The sequence below is a fragment of the Bidens hawaiensis genome, unplaced genomic scaffold, assembly GCF_021521415.1.
Source record: "Bidens hawaiensis isolate Kalapana, Puna unplaced genomic scaffold, B.hawaiensis_p1.1 tig00000636_1, whole genome shotgun sequence".
Taxonomy (NCBI): Eukaryota; Viridiplantae; Streptophyta; class Magnoliopsida; order Asterales; family Asteraceae; genus Bidens; species Bidens hawaiensis.
Window position 1 is genome coordinate 5,439,185 of NW_027491038.1, and position 18,445 is coordinate 5,457,629.

The window sequence follows — 18,445 nt, forward strand, 5'->3', positions numbered from 1 at the left end:
TTTTACAATGTTCTAACATGTGTTTACCTAACTGTAAACTTTTGATACACATACAAGCGTTCTTAAAAATTAATTTATAGGACCCTTATAATGGAACATTATAGTACCAAGAAAAGGATCCTAATATCCCAAACAAGATTATGAAACTAAATTATTATGGTCATATAAATTTCTATGAACAACTTAAACAACTTCTTAAAAAACATATTATGACACTTTTACAATGTTATAACGTTTAATAGAACAAAAATTCGAAGTCCTAACAAATCATATTATATAACCCTTTTTTAAACGTCCACACACACAATTTTACTATACGGTTATGGGCATCTAAATATTGAAAGAAATAAAACTTCATTATATTAAATATGTTTGTTCATAACGAAAACACTAAACATAAATAAGTTATAACATTATCCAACATAAACTCTTGTAACACTCAACAAAAAAAATAAAAGCAATAAAAGAAACAAGCACCAGAAAATCCCGAGTCATCATGCGTCCTCAATCCTCACGGACTACCTACAAATAAACCATCCATGTATAATCATTAAGTTCCATGTTATTAAAATTATTCGTATCACAAGTTTAACAAATACATACCGAGACGAATGGACAAGGCCATGCGATGGATGCACCAATACGACTTGCTATTACACCCCAACATCAGAACCACGAACACCTAGACCATACATGACTGTATCACCATTTCAATATTTACCCATTACTTTAGAAAAAACATCATCTGGTCCAGGCTTATCGGTCGAACCCTCAAGAAGATTAGAACTAAATTGTTGCATTTGTGTTTGTATTAGATATAACTGAGATAATGTATGAGTGAAAAAAGTCAAACTAAGAGCCGTGAAGCAATCTGTTTTAAAAGAAGAGGTGCATACCTGGGGACATTCACTTTTAGTCCAATGCAAGAAGTTAGATCTGTAATTGCCACTCCCCACCTCGATTTGTAGCCAAATCATCTCCAAAAAGTGCTTATTATGCATGCAAATAGTATAATATTAGAATCTATTTCTCAAAAAACTATATTAAGAACAAATGAAATACACGATTATGCAACAAAGGTTTATAATAAAAAACGTTGATAGGAACTTACCTTTGTAATCTAAGAATGCAGTAAAGCCACCATATCCAAACATGTCAAAGACCATAATAAAGTTTAGAATCAGTCATCATGAACATGGTAAAATTTAAAAATGACTTAATTAAGCATATTTTGTGTAGTATTTACCTTTGAATATGAAGGCTATCCACCAATGGCTTATGTTTTGTATAACCTATAGAATGAAGCACCCATCTCCCCATACAAAGAAAAAAAAAGAAAAAAACCAATAACCTAACAGTGCTCATCAGCTATGCAAAATATTTGATTATTGAATTCCTTAATTTTTAAAAACTCAGGGGCATAATAGTTCTCCCTTTATTGTACAGGTTGTCACACTGTAAACAGGAACAAACGAAGTCACATTATTAAATCTTGTGTGTTTTATAGTTTATGAATGAGGTAGTTAGTTTTAGTACTAGTATAGTAAGAACAATGAACCTTACAGTTAAAAACATAGAAAAGAACTAATCTCTTGTAATCCAAGAATGCAAATTATATCCATCATGTATAAGCTAGGAAACCTATTCAAATGTTTACCACAAAAGTTATATGCCACGGATCATATTTAAGCCTTTACGAATAATAACCATTACCTTTGTGAAAAAATCCACCAGGAGATATAATAGAGATCAAATGACACAGTTACAGGTTGCTTTTGAACCAGAGACAGAAACTTCCATGCACCTATGGTTTTAATCAGTCATCAGGAACATGGTAACATTTAAAGATGGCTAATTAAGCATACTTCATGCAGTTTCCACAGCATTTACCTTTAAATATTGAAGCCTGATTTATAGATTTACGCCTTTAAATACTAATGCTTTTTTTCAAAAACTCATGAACTATGCTAGGAACATATGAAACTGAGGATTATGCAACAAAAGCTTTTATAAAAGAAACAAAGTTGCTTCAAACCTGAAATTCAGTAGTTGTCCCTCTCTTGTACAAGTCATCACACTGTAAACAGGAACAAGCTAAGTTTTAATATTGAATATTGTATGTATAATTATGAAAGAGGTAGCTAATTATGGCACTTAGCCTAGTAAGAACGATAAATCTAATTAGTTAAAAACATAGAAATGAACTTATCTTTGTAATCAAAGAATGCAAACTATATCGCCCCTGCCCTGCCAGCATTATGTATAAGACAGCAAACTGTATATAGGAGATGCGCACATCTTTTAAATAAAGTCACTCGGAGGCCATGACCAGAAAATGACCAGAATCTGATACTTGGATGACAAAAAAGAAACATTACAAGAAGCTCGAATAATTTCATTAAAAACTCACAACAACATAAGGACAATAGTTACCTTAACATTCTGACAGGTTGACCTCACTTGTTTTTTGCTCATCTTTAAGCTTTTTTAAATTCCCCTTAAAGCTTTCTAAACCTCAAACCAATTTCATCAATTTGAGATGCTAAAAATGAAAGGACAAATGGTGTCAGTAAATATAACTCAACAATGGCTTACTAATACAGACAGTTTATCATGTAGCAAAAATCAGAACCACAAGGATTTGACCCAACATAAAAGATTATGAAACATAATGAAAGCGTTGACCCGAACTAGGATTATTTGTTTATTTAAATCTTTGACAGATTTTCAAACCTTATTTAACCGACATTTAAAAATCAAATTATAACTTAGTAATGAAGATAAATTTAACAGGAGCTACAGATTTGTCGTGTTTAATATATCTCTAATACTAAAAAAGCTAGAAATAAATGTGCCCTCAATTAAAATAAATCTAAGAACATTGTGTTACCAATTGTATCAATTTGATACAATGCACTTAAGATTTTCAAATTAAAATCACTTAAACATTATAAAGAAACTCTAGCTCTGATATGCAAGAGTTAAGAGAGCTTTGTTCAATAGTTTTGTTTTCACAACCCGGCAAAACAGGTAAGTTTCCAGATTAGAAATTCTCAAAAACATTAGCAACATACTTTTGATAGCAATTGCGACAACTCGAAACAATGAATAATCACTCAAATTAGAAAGGACATGAGTCCCAATCTAAAGTAACATAGTTAAAACAAAATTATGCATAAATTGACAACATTAGGGACGGCCCAAAGATATAAGAAAATTCGGGGTTCGTAACATTTTTATTTTCAAATTCAGCTCAATTGACATGCTAACAGTATGTAACACATTTACTTGTTTGTAATGACTAAGAAACACTAGCGCTAAGAGGGAGGTAGAAAGAGAGAGATATTATAAGTAAGTTGTATTGCAAGAACAAGTGCAGCCCCACAATTGCCCTCTTATACACAAAGAAGACCCTCTCTTTATGCTAGAAACAACTGGAATTTGGACTTTAGTAACAATTTCCTAAACCATAATATACATACATTATAAACCTTGAAATTTTCATTCTAATTGAAATCCTAAAATTCAAGTACTCCATTAAGCAAAGCGCAAACCATCTAACATGTCTCCGTTTACAACCAAAAGAGAAAAAAGAAAATTATCATATAAATCTAAATATCCAAATTAATCATTAAGGAATTTAAAATCTAAAGAATAGCGATATGACAAATTGTATATGGATAAACCAAATGTTTTGTTAATCGTTTTAATTTAATATACATGCGTATACATTTAACAAAGATGATGCACATGTTGTGAATTAATAATTCAAGCAATTAACGCTTCAAATGACTTACATTTTGAATCTGTCGAGAAGAACATGTTTTCAATCGTTGCTGCGATTGGGAGAATTCACCAGCTGTGAATCGTCGGATTAGGGAGTCACAGAGATGGAGGAGAGTCGCTAGCATCGCTATAGAAGTTATGACTTATGCGGAAGATTTCAGGGGAGAACAATGAGGTAGTGGGGAAGTTTTCTACAAATTGGTGGGAAAAGATTATGAAATTTTGATAAGAGGAAAATTTTAAATGGATTAGGTTGCCATTGAAAGAAAGTTACAGGTTTCTTAAGAAGGGTTAACTTTTTTAGTTTCTAAGAACTTATAATGTACATGGGTGGCAACAAAACTCAAACCCGATGGAAAAACCCGAAACCCGACATAAATGGGATGTGTTATACCCGACCCATTAGGGTTTGGGATTAGTTTTGAAATTTTTCGCGGGTTTGGGACAGGTTTGAGATTTCTAATATACCCGACCCGACTACCTGATAACATAAACCCATTTACCCGATTATATACCCGATATAGCTTATTATATTATATTATATATATAAATATATATATATATACTATATTCCAAATATATTATTTGTCGAAACTTATTTATGTCAGCTATTTGAGACATTTTATCTTTTTGGTAATCATCTTTGTAATCGATTAGTTATATTTTGTTAAAACTTGGTAGAAACCCAGCGGGTTTTGAGCCGGGTATACCGGACGGGTATTTTATCAAAACCCGATAAGAAACCCGAAACCCGATGGGTAATTACCCGATTAAAACCCGACAGGTTTGGGACGGGTTTGGGACGGACTATCATAACCGAGTATGGGTTTGGGAATACCTAAACCCGGCCCATTGCTATCCCTAATAATGTACATGTAAAAAAAAGTTCTTATTATATCTTAGTTTAAATAGATTAATTTGTATTTTTGTTTGTAATTTATTTAATAATTAATATTTATGACTTCATTTGCAATATGTTAATAATATGTTTTAGTGTAAGTAAACAATATGAAATCAAATGTTTTTTAGCTCGACATTTTATAGGCACACCGCACACTTCTATCTCAATATACCTGAGTTTTGAGTCTTGTTGATAAGGAGTCGTACTAGTATTATAACATTGGTATCCAACTTTGTTCTTCTTTTTTAAAAGAAAATTTCAGGTATTTCATACTAATCCTATCATCTATTTAATTATGAACAAAACTAGATAGAACCCGCCGCGTTGCGGCGTTGCAACAACGTTAATTCGGTCAGTATCAACTCGGTTTATTACGACACCGACTCTAAAACAAAAAAACAAATCCTTAAATGCCCAAAAAGAGATCTACAACACGCGTATAACTTATGATCAAACCGACGAGAATTCGTTCGTATACGTACCGGAACTAAAAATAAATTACTAAACGTCAGAATGGTAACGCACATAGCTACGAGAACATGAATAAATCGAAAAAATAAAGATTTCTAAACGGTAAAACAATATCAAAATTTATGCAACTTATTATTAAAGCGACACAAATTCAATTAGTATCGGTTAGGTTCGTTACATTAATGAAAGTAAAACCCAAAAAATAAATTCGTAAACGTACGTTGGCCCAAATACAAAGACTAGCATAATTAAAAAAAACACCATTAAAACAAAAAAAAAACATAACGTGAATTTGGTCAATATCGGTTAATTTTGTTACGGTATTAAAAGTAGAACAGAAAAATAAATTCGTTCGTCAAATCAAATGCTAACCTAGCAACATATAATTTACTTTAAAAAATGTATGATGTATATTAAACTAACAAGAATTCAGGTGAGGATTTAGTGATAATAAATTAACAGCAACGAAAAAATCGGCATGCAATGGGTTTAGAGCTTGAACTGCACAGTAAGTAACCATATTTAAAACTGACACACCAACCACTGAAGCAACGCGACATATTGTTAAACAAACCAAATTGTTAATTCAAAAACTCAAAAATGTGTGCTGGATAAAACTTTGTGGCACCGACAAGTCAATTTTATCTTTTATATATATATAATATTTAAATATCAAATATCATCAAAACGATAACGGATGTTTTTTTACTTCTTTAAATTAAAAACTCTCTTTTGTCGGTTTTTTTTTTATATTTTTTTGATTATGCAACTTCTTAAAATAAGAGTTGCTTCAAAGGTTTAACAATGCAACCTTTTAAAAAAAAAGTTACAATTTTTAGTAATTTGCAACCTTTAAAAAAAAGTTTGTAAATATTAGTATAAATTGCAAGTTTTTATTAAAAGGGTTGCATTAGATTTGCTAATGCAACCTTTATATTGAAAGTAGTTGTATTATAAAATGCAACACAATTGAAAAGGTTTGTATCTAAAGAGTTGCATTTGCCTCATTTTCTAGTAGTGCTATAAAGGTTAAAGTTATAAGACTCAAGTGCCAAGTTTCCTATTAAGTTATGTTATAATAAAACTATAGCGAATAAGCGTCCTATAAAACAGATGTTTTATGACTTAAATATCAAATGTCCTATTACGGTGTATTATAATAACACCACAATGATTAAGCGTCTTATAAGGTTAAAGTTATAAGACCATAGTTTAAAATGTCCTATTAAGTTATGTTCTTATATGACATCAACTAGAAAGGGTCCTATAACACCGAACATTTATGACTTAACTACAAAATGTCTTATTAACTTATGTTATAATAAGACCTACAGTGATCAAGTGTCTTATTACATTACTACATAATGGGACACCAACAACTACATGTCTTATAGGTTACTTTATTAAGATTTAGATTTTAAATGTGTTATTAAGTCATATGATAATACGACCCCAAAGAATCATTCATCCTATTAAATAACTTTTTATGACACCGGGTTTGTAGTGTATATTGTAAAAGGACCTGAAATGTTCATTTGTCCTATTAAATAGATTTTAGGACCCTATTTTACAAGCGTCCCACACAAAAGGTCCTAAAATGCCCTTTTTGTTGTAGTGGGTTTTTTCATACACCTTTGATTATCATTATGAGCCAAATGGACTGATAATAACGTCTAATTATATTAAGAGTTTGAGGGAGCCAATATCAACTTTGGTGAGATAGGATCGATTATAGATGCGATGTGGAAATGTTTAATTTGCCCACGCATAATAACATTAATCGTGACCATTTATTACCTTTAGCCGCACATAAAAACTTTAATAGTGACCAATAAATATATACAGTTACTTTTAGCTTTGTTTGTTTCTTTCACAAAATGGCTAAAGCACACTACTGTTTGGTCACACAAACCAATATAAGTGGTCATATCTATTAGGGTGTAGCTTTTAGCCATATGATTATAACATGCCATGGAAGTTGGTCACATTTGGCCACACTTTTCGACAATTGCTATTAAATGTCATGTTTTATTGTGAAATTGTGTTTAAAGGGTTCGAAAATATGTGTTTTTATTGCATGAATTAAAACATAAACAAATACCATGTGACAATTGGTCACATTTGATCATACTTTCTCGGGTTATTATATAATGGTCACATGAACCAATGAAATGTGTGACTAAAGGGTTATGAAACGTTAGTGATGACCTTTAGCCACACATTTAATGGAAAGTGTGGGATGGCGTTTTTCACTTTTTTGTAAAAGTGTGACTGTGGGTCACATTCACGTAGTGTTACTATTGTAATGAAAGTAACCCCGGTCTAAGGTTGCTTAACAAGAACCAATTAAAATAATACACGTGTTTTGTTTAAATCGTCGGCAACCAAAATTTAGACTTCCTATTTTAAAAGCGTAGACTAAATTTACTTACAGATCAGAGAGCATGCTAAATTTTAGCCTAAGCTAGAACTTTTTTTTAAGGACAAGAAATCACATGTGAAGCACATGCTATATTTTAGCCACCGTAGAGGCACTTTTGTATATTTTGATAAGTAATATCAGTCGATGGTCATTTCTGTAATGTTTCTGGTTAACATGTTAGTTTTGATGAGTATAACAATTCTAGCTGCATGTGTGTGGCCATGTCATGCATGTTGGCTACTTGGATAACTTGATTATTATTGTGTAAGTTTTTTTCTTTTCGTTTCTAGAACTCGACCGCATATTATGATGTAATGTGATATGAATTGACATTTGAAATATAATACAATACAATACATAGGGGTGTTCAAAATTTGATTCGAATTCGATTTCAAATATTCGAATTCCATTTCATTCCTATTCGAGTATATTAATCGAATACGAATTCATGATTTTTTATTCGAATCGATTCGAAATTCGAATTCAAATTATATAATATATTAATATATATATATGTATATAATTTATTAATTTGGGTCAAATCCTTAAATAATAAATATCAAAACATAATAATAAATCCCAATAACCCACAATGATAATTTTTTAATTTTGCCAATACTTAATTTTGGACTTATTTTCATGTGGTATTGTAGCTACTTTAAACTTATATTTATGTATTTTACATTAATGATTATGATTTTTAAAGTTTTTGACATATGTGAACTTGAATCAATTCAAATTTATTCAAATTCGAGTTTCAAATACGAATATAATCGAATTTCGAATATGGGATGTAATACCAATATAAATACGAATCGAATAATCCAACTTTTAAACGAATACGAATAGAATATGAATGCTAGCAAAAAAATAAATTATTCGATTCGATTAACTTGAAAATTTGTTATTCGATTTGATGAACACCTAATACATATTATACAATGTGATGTAATATATATATATATATAGAAAAGGGTTCAAATAAAAAGAATGAGTTTCCTAAGAATGATAAGAACTAATAGATATTTGACAAGTGGCATTACAACATATGGTGAAAGGACAATTCTAAAAAACTATGTCGGTTATAGTGATGAAAGAGTAATTATAGGAAACTATGTCGGTTTTTGGTAATTTTAAATCTCAACCATTGATTAACATGATCCAATAGCTATGATTTATTTCTAGTCTTCCTAGGAAACTACTTCTTTTTAGTATAACCCTCCCCTATATATATATATATATATATATATATAGGGAGCGTTATCGTAAAAAGATGAGTGTGTCTAAAAAGTGTAGGAAGAAATCTGGATGGTTGGATCTTGGTAATCAATGGCTAAGATGGAAAGATGGAGTAATTAGAGGAGTGTTTTATTTTTAAGACTTAGAGTGGTGTGTTAAAGGGCAGTTTTGTCATATAAGTTTTGGTAACATGAAGATTGTCAACTTAATAAACTAGGAAACTCCTACTTTTATGCAATGTATCTCTAGAACTTCCAAAATATGCTTAACAAATTAATTTATTTTATTTATTCAAACCAATAAAAAATCTATAAAAAAATTTATAATTAAAACACAGTACCATAAATACACACTACACAAAAACCTTACACGCTGATGAACTAAAACGCACTAGTCGAATCACCAGAAAAACACGCTGAAATATTTAAAAAATATATAGCAAATTATCCGAAAACACATAGAAATATTTCAAAAAGAACAATGACCCACTTAACATGAAGATGAACAATAACACACTATGGCTATGAACATAAATACTACAACTATGAACAAACGTTTAATCTAAAGTGTTATATATATATAGAAGCTATCAATCTTTAATTATTAATTGTTTGAAAAAAAATCTTTATACAAACTATGAGGTAAAACAAAACATAAACACTATATACAAACTAAGAATTAACATATCATAATCAACATGAATTAAAAGACAGTAACTAACATTCATAAACAAAAACACTATGTTCATGAAAAAAACACAGTTTCCAGGAACAAACAAACTATGTACAAAACTACACTTGAAATGATATACAATAAACAAAAACACTATATACAAACTAAAAATTAAAAAACCATGATTAACTTTCATGAACAATAACACTATGTCGGTGAACAAAAACACTATAATTCATCTTCACATTATTAAAAATACCAAAAACGCTATGGATAACTTAATTACAATGAATAATATAATGAACATAATTTCTTTTAAATATCCCTCTCTTGAAACTATTCTTCCATCGTTGCGTTACCATCAAAACCTATACCCTGAAATTATTAAATTAACAATTAAAACCTGAAATAAAACTAGAATCAATAAACTTTAATTTGATTCCAATATATTCACATGAAGCTTCGTGTTAAGTGTTCATATATTAAAAGCAGATTACAAAAAATTCACAAAATAAATTACATTAATTATTATTATTATTATTATTAAAGTTCTCACGGAAAACAAAATTTACAAATGCCTCTAATAATAACAATTAATTAATCAATTAAAAGAAACAAAAAGTCATGATTCTCTCACATTTAATAGACCGTAAAGAATATAGAGAACGAGGAGTTAAGACTGAATATCATGAAAACAAAGAGATAATACACCGTATATTAAAGTCATGGCTGACTGATGGTCGAAAACGAGCTTCTGATGGTGAAATTGCCATGAGATTCATTGATTTATAGCTTGATCAGTCATTGTTCAGATGAGTTCCGAATGTGTGTTGGTTGTGGAGATAAATATATATAAATCTTGATTAAAAGCAGATCCAAGAAATTTGGAAATACTAACCACCGAAAATTGTCATTATTAATAAACAATGAATAGACCAAAGTGCCCATGTGTGTTTTATTTAGTCCATGCCATGTGTCATGATTTGGTGGCTTCCTACACTTTTTAGAAATATGTTACTTTTTATTTTAACCTTCCTCTCTCTGTATATATATATATGATGTGATGTAATATGATATAATATAATGTAATATGGTGTGATATGATACGACGCGATACGTACGGTATGACGATATGATACAATACGATATGATATGATACGTGATCATTTAAAAAAAGCGATATTTTTTCTATGTATATGGAACTTATGTTTTTCAAATTTTCATATATCCATATACTATTAAATAGGAAAAATATTAAAAACCAAACAAGAAAATAAATAGGAAAAATATTAAAAACCAAACAAGAAAATAACTAGAGTAACAAACGATAAAACTTTGCAAAACTAAATATAATTAACCTTATGTAAATGAACATATATAATGAAAGGGCTAATAGATAGAAAGTTAAAAATCAAGGGTTCAAATTTAGAAAATTTCACAACCAGGATGCCCCATGTACAATCATAAAGCAGAACCTAATCCTCAAGTATTTTCACAAGTGACTTTTAATTAAGTGTTAAGGAATCTTAACAAAAGCGAAAAGCTCTAAATATGGAATTTAATTTTTACGTCACTCTGTAGATGAAAACACGAAACTTGAGCTGATTAAGTAAAAGCGGAAAACTCTAAATATGGAATTCAATCTTTACTTGTCGTCACTCTGTAGATTAAAGCACGAATGTTGAGCGGATTTGACCTGAAACCTTAACATTTATGGTAGAATCACTACTAGAAAACTGATAGCGTTGTGACGCCAAAATGCGTCGGAAATGCGTCACAAACGAGTAGTTCCTACTCAATTCCGACGCAAAGCGCGTGTCAGAAAAACCCTTGTCGGAAATTCCTTTCTAACACATTTCCGACGCAAATTTTGACAAAATTCCGACACATCAATTTGTCGCAATTTTCCGACACTGGTCTGACACTTTTTAACAACTTTTAAAAATTATAATTACCGTATTAATAATACCGTATATGTATAAATACGGTATTAATTTTTAGTTTTCCGACGCAATTTTGACACATGTAAATTGATTTCCGACGCAATTTTGACACATATGTAAATTGTTTTCCGACACAATCCTGACACATGTAAAAATTGTTTTCCAACGCATGTATGAATTATTTTACGACGCAAATCCGACGCATGTAAGAATTGTTTTACGACTCAATTCCGACGCATATATGAATGTTTTTTGATGCAATTCCGACGCATTTGTTTTTTGTCAGAATATATTAATTTTCAAAATCAAAATAATCCAGATTTTATTTCCTGCTAAATACATAAAAAAGCCACAAAACCTGTTTTAACGAAACGACCACAAATCGACTCACCAAACAACTTTTACCAATTTAAACTCAAAATACAATCAAAGTCATTACAAACTAACATATCTAAAACGATACATAAAAAACTACTATCAAAAACAAAATATTATAGCCACTTCTACACCTCTTTGTATTGCTTTGCCCATATTTGTTGCATTCCGTGCTCTCCTTCCAACTTCCATTTGAACTTGAATCTACAAATTACAATTTGTTAAACTAGCAAACAAACACCACATAATAACAACTATATTAATAATAACAATAATATAAATAATGATGATGATGAATAATAACAACATACCTTGTCTATGCCGAGAAATTTGCCAAATTATAAGCCGCATTTATGCTGAAAAAATGCCAACACAACCTGCATTTTGATAAATAATGGTCAGAAATAAAAGTTAACACTAGGATGGTAGTAAACAATTGAAAGTGGACATACCATGAGCATAGTTACATAAATCGTTCACAGACCCACGATTTTCGTATTGGTACGTTGTGTACCCAATCGCAATTCTCCGGCGTTCCGGTCGCCGGAGAATTCGCGACTTCAAATTCCGGTACGTTTCGATCCCTAACAACCTATATCGCGATTCAATTGATGCTGGTTCATCGCTTTTATTGATTAAGAATTCGCGATTTTACTGAATTGAAAGAGGAAGAAGAATAGATAGATGAGGAAGATGGAGAAAAACAGAGCGGCTGTAATGTAATCTTTGTTATTTAGGGTTTTAAAAGTTATAATTTAACATTAACTCCCTACACTTTCATCCTTAACATTTTAGTCCCTTAAATTTATAAATGTTTACATATGAAAACTATTAAAAATGTAAAATTAGTTTGTGTATTCTAATAACTAACTCCCTCTATTCTCACTTGTTTACATTTGATCCTTAATCTTATATATTTATACATAAAAAGTATTAAATTAAATTTATAATATATATAAATTATAAATAGTAGTTTTTAGTTTGGGTGCATCGAACCGAACTATATGGTACACCGTAGCGGTTCGTACCGAAATGAACCTACCCCCTCCGTACCGAATTCGTCTAGCCTAGCGAACCGCGTACCCGTACCGAAGCGTACCGCGATTTATGTGACTATGACTATGAGATAAATTCAAAACAATTCTAAAAACGTCCAGATTCTGTGTAGGATTCTTCGGGCCAGGAATGATCAAAGGAAGTTGTACGTATCTCTCTTTCAAGGCCAACCAAGGAGGTAGGTTGTAAACTGTAATAAACACGAGCCAACATGAATACGGACTCCCATTTGTATTATTTGGACTAAACACGTCGGTACATAACCCAAGACGAACATTTCGCTTCTCTAGCGCAAAATCGGAAATATCGAGTCAAAATGCTTCCAAGCTTGACCTTCACTAGGATGAGTCATCTTCTCTTGTGTACGATGATCTGCGTGCCATGTCAAATTTTGGGCCGTCTTCTTCGAATAAAACAATCTTTGAAGTCTTGGCCCAATAGGCATGTAGGTCATCACCAACTTAGGCACCTTGTTCCCTTTTTTCTGTGTATCTACTTTCATGACATACTATGCAATGATCTTACAGAGTATTGTCCATTGAATAGCATGCAATGGTTTTCGCATACATGAATCCTTTGTGATGGCAACTCTAGGGGCTTAAACATCTTCTTGGTCTCATAAAAGTTTCTTGGTAGCTTATCACCATGAGGTAGAATGCCTTTCATGAGCATAAGTATTTTATCAAATGTTGAGTCAGAAACATTACAATCTGATTTCCAGTTTAATAATTCAGTGGCAGTGGATAGTGTGCTGGCATCAGACCCGTCCCACAAAGGCTCATTGGCTTGCTCTAACATGGTATAGAATGCCTCGGTTGTATGATTTGTATCTTGTGGTCCTTGTTGATAATGAGGATGATGATTTTGATGCATGCTTTCCATAACCATTTGATCGTGCCCGGTATATTCACCAAGATCGTCATCATTGTCTTGTGTCGCATGTTGAGACAACACGAAGTTTGAACATTGACCAGAGTCTTGCATATGAAATGATTCACCATGCAAATACTATACCTTATAATCATCCATGAATCCTTTGTTATATAAATCACCCTCAACATCCTCTCTCTTCTTGTAACGATGATTTTTGCATATGCGGCACGGGCACCTGATTACCGAAACCTTGATACCTTTTGTATGATCAGTTTGCCAATCAGTTGTGTTGGCAAAAGCAAAATCCAAAAAACGTTTAACATGCGATACAAATGCATGGTTGAAAAACCCATTGCTGGTGGTTCTCATCGTGTACATCCAATCTCTATTAGATGCCATTGTTTTCAATCTGTCATTAAAATTCAAAAAGTTATATATATTTTATCCAAAGTACTGCATATTTATTTGTTGAATATAAAGATAACATCTAGGAACTTGAGTGAAATAACATACAGAGAAATAACTATAGTTCTATATATTATATAGTTCCATTCATCCACACTTTTTATTCAGTTTCTTTTCATGTATGAGTACCTGGTCATATAAGCATCTAATATTTACCACTGTTAAGTTGCAGCAAGAGGGGGGGGGGGGGGGGGGCAGAGATCTTGGCATGATAATTATCTTCAACCCAAAACATTAAAAACACTTGCAAGTGCGTTTAATTACTATCGCAAATTCATATTTCCATGTATTTTTGCATTATCACCATTTTCTTTACATCTATTGTTCATAGTCAAATAGTTTTTTAATCATACCAGAAGTTATCAAACTAAGAATGCAGGTACTAATAATTAATGGAAAAGTGTCGGGTTGGTTCGGTACCCTTTTTTTGGTACGGAAACGATCGGTACCGAATTTTATAAAAAAATGTGGTAAATTTTTTCTTTTAAAAATCTGCCATCGAAAATGTTTTTTTTTTTTTTTTGGGGGGGGGGGGGGGGGGGGGGGGGTTTACCGATTTGGGACCAAACTAAACTTGTTCCCCTTAAAAAGTTACCAAATTCAACTTTGGCCCGTTTGACAATCTATTGTTTATATATGCATACCACTTATGGTTAATTTGTTAAAAAAAAGCATTCGGTTAATTACTTTGGCCAATCTATTATTTAGTTACAAAGTCTCCACACAACACATGATTATTGCTAAATTTTTTAAGTAATATATAAACTAGTAACATACAGTAAGGTTTTTCAATTAACAATTTGTAAACTATTAAAATACATTAAGCTATTCACAATTTAACATACAAATTGAATTAACATATAAACTATTAACATACAGTAGCTTACTAGGGTTAAAATGCAGTAAATCACTCATGTGCTTATTTCGCGGTTGTTTCTAGAGTAAGTGTCCATACCCACAGTAGCCGACACATGTTATACAACCTAGCAATAAATCATGCATTGATATGTACGTTGAAAACACACACTTTGTGTGGGAGAAGTGTGTGGTTGTCACGCATATATATGCAGTTCCTTAATTATGTAGATGTGTGCTTTAAACGAATTTCATGAAAAGTGAAATATTATGCCTACAACCATCAACGATGTTTTAAATGAAAGTCCATTTTTGCAGGTGAAAGAAAAAGAAGCTATCAACTATTATGCAACTAATGTTTGTCATTTTTTTGAAAGCCGGAATTTTGTTAAAACGAACTAGCAAGACTCTAGAACAAAACAAATAATGCCAAAAGCAACTAAGGCAGAACTAGCAAGATACTAACACTACTTTTCGGAGAAAAAAAACAATCAAGGCCAAGACCTACCAGGGTGGAATTAATGTTTGTCATAATTATTACACAGCTACAACTTAAAAGGAAAAAAAAAATAAAAAGAAGAAAATTAAATACAGTAAGAAACGGCAAAGCAAGATATAATTATAATTAATGTTACATCTGGACTGAGCCTATATATAAGATAACCCTACTTCTCTTTTCATAAACACATAAAACATTTGTCTTCTGTTGCTTATAGCGCCGTACCTGCCAGCCTACGACCCTTTGCCGTCGTTTGTATTCTTTGTTTATGGTGCAGAGAAGTGAAGAGCTAGCGGTTGTTCATAATTAATAACATGTTTATTGTTCATAGCCTTCTGGACACAGAATCAGGTAAATCCTCTAGTTTTAATCCAACTTAATTTACCTCTTTGATTAACCAATGTTCAATATTGTTTCTAACATGTGGATCTATAATATTATTTCAGATGGGCCTTTGTGGTTGAATGTGATGTCTGGGCATCAGGTGAGTATATATATTTATGTTCATTGTTCTTAACAGTTAACATGTAGATCTATAAGCAGTTGTTGAAAAAAATTGAAAGCTATTTTAAACATTACTTCATCCAAAAACCAAAGACTCAGGTTTCATGCGTTGTAGAAAAAAAATGTTGATCTCAACATTTCACAAGTTGATAAAATGTTAAGAGATTAATGTTTTGTTGTAGTGACCTAAATCGTTTTGTTATTTTTAATGTAATTACTTATGAAATTAAAAAAGAGAGGAACCTGTTCCCAAAACCACAATGTTCTAGAGGTCCGACTCGTTGCCAACCTGACCGGCCTATTTGCCATCCGTTTAACATGCAGGTGAATGAGCGTTACAGGGTCAAGGGTGGTGAACAAGCAGGACCCCAAAGCCACATTAAACCCCAACCGGTGGAACCCCAAAACGTCAGCCAAAAACGGGTCCTGGACTTCGACCTGAATGAAGAACCAGAAGAACCAGTGGAAACCCCTCCAACAGAAACACTAGAAGATGCAGCGGTGCTGCTGCCTTTTTAAAGTGCTACTGTTTGCATGGTTGCTTCAAGCGGTGATCTGGTAGGTTGAAGATACAGTTGGGCTCAAATGTTTGGATTGCATTATTTTTTAAATTGTTTTTAATTACTAACAATCAAAATTACACACAAAAATGTATTGAACTTGACCTCTTAATTAGAATGAGTGTTAATTGTTCCTAACATGCCGATCTACAATATTATTCAGATGGGCGGCCTATGAAAGAAGAAATGCAAAACACTGAATTAGAAAAGGTCCTGAAAAAGGATGAAGAGAAGACAAGGATAAAGTGTACAGATATACTGAAAAAAATAGAAAACAAGAAGACAAATATCATGAAGATGATTAAAGAAACTATAAGCATAAAGAAGATAGATACTGAGATGAATATCAAGAAAGTTGCAGCGGAGGTTAGGGAGTTGAAGAAAACCGCTAAGAAGTTTGAGGAGGTCGCTGGCCGGTTGTTTGAAACAGAAGATTGAGAAGTTTGAGCACAAGTTCCAGAAGGAGATTGATCCTTCATCATATTCTATGAATGAAGAGTGTGAACAATAATCAAACCCTCTTTTCAATGTTAATTTCTAGTTAGTAGACCCTGTTGTATTCAAGAAAATAAAGTTAGCATGTCGATTGTTCATAGCAGCTTGACTACCGTTGAGCCTTAGGGTGTAACATCCGTCTTATCGAGAAATAATAATGAAAGAATTTTATTATGTTGTGCTATTATTTGTCTTTATTAATAAAGTAGCTTTAGCAACCCGTGTATTACACGGGAAAAGTTAGTGTATAAATTACAATAAATAACTTAATACAAATAAAAAACGATAATTAAGTCTCTTTATATTATTTAATTTTTAAGACTTATTAAACATTGAATGTTTGAAAAAAAAAATTATTAAAGTTTTTTTAGATGTTACAAAAATTAAATGTTAGTGTACTCTGTAAATATAACCTCTTTTATATACGTTTTAAATTTTTTTTAAAAATATCTTTTATGACATTAAATTATTATATAATTTTTTTTTCATATTAAGTATGTTTACAATATAATTTATGGCATTAATAATTAAATCAATGGAGATTGACCAATTAATACGGTATGTTGAATTTATAATATATACTATATATTGAAAGATTTTTTTTTTCATCAACATAAGATAAGTGATTTGGGTGGGAATTTGATAGTGAGAATTAATCTTAGAATGGCATGTATTCAGAATTATTTTCTTTTATTATGATAGGTAGATATTAAGAATAAGATAGTAGAGGTGCACAAATCGGGTTTTCCAAATACCCGTGTTCGGGTACGGAACCGGGTTGGGTATGACCGGGTATTGGAAAATCGGGTATTGGTAATACCCGTGTCGGGTTCGGGTTCGGGTATTGTCTCTAAAAACCATACCCTGTGCATCAGGTCGGGTATAGAACCGGGTATTCTAAAATCAGGTATTTGACTACCCTATTTTCGGGTTGTTAGGGCTTATTTTCGGGTATAGATTGTATTTTTTAAAAGGTTGCACTTTTTATGGATATTTTTTTTTCGGTATTCTTAAGGTATTTTTCGGGTATACATCGGTTATTTGAAATACCTGGTTTTGGGTATTGGAAAAACCCGGTTTCGGGTACGAAACCGGTTCGAATTTTCAGGTATTACCATGTACAAATCGGGTCCGGTTCGGGTTTTACTATCGAAATACATACCCTATCCGTTTAAGTATCAAGACTAAGTTGGATCTCATTTTAAGGTATGTATTAATTAAAGGTTGGTCATTTGTTGTCAATTTAGCATAAAAATTAGTGTAAGGTTAGTTCTAGTGGTATGGGTTAATAAAGTCTCAAACTTGTACAAAAAAGAAAGAAAAAGAAAG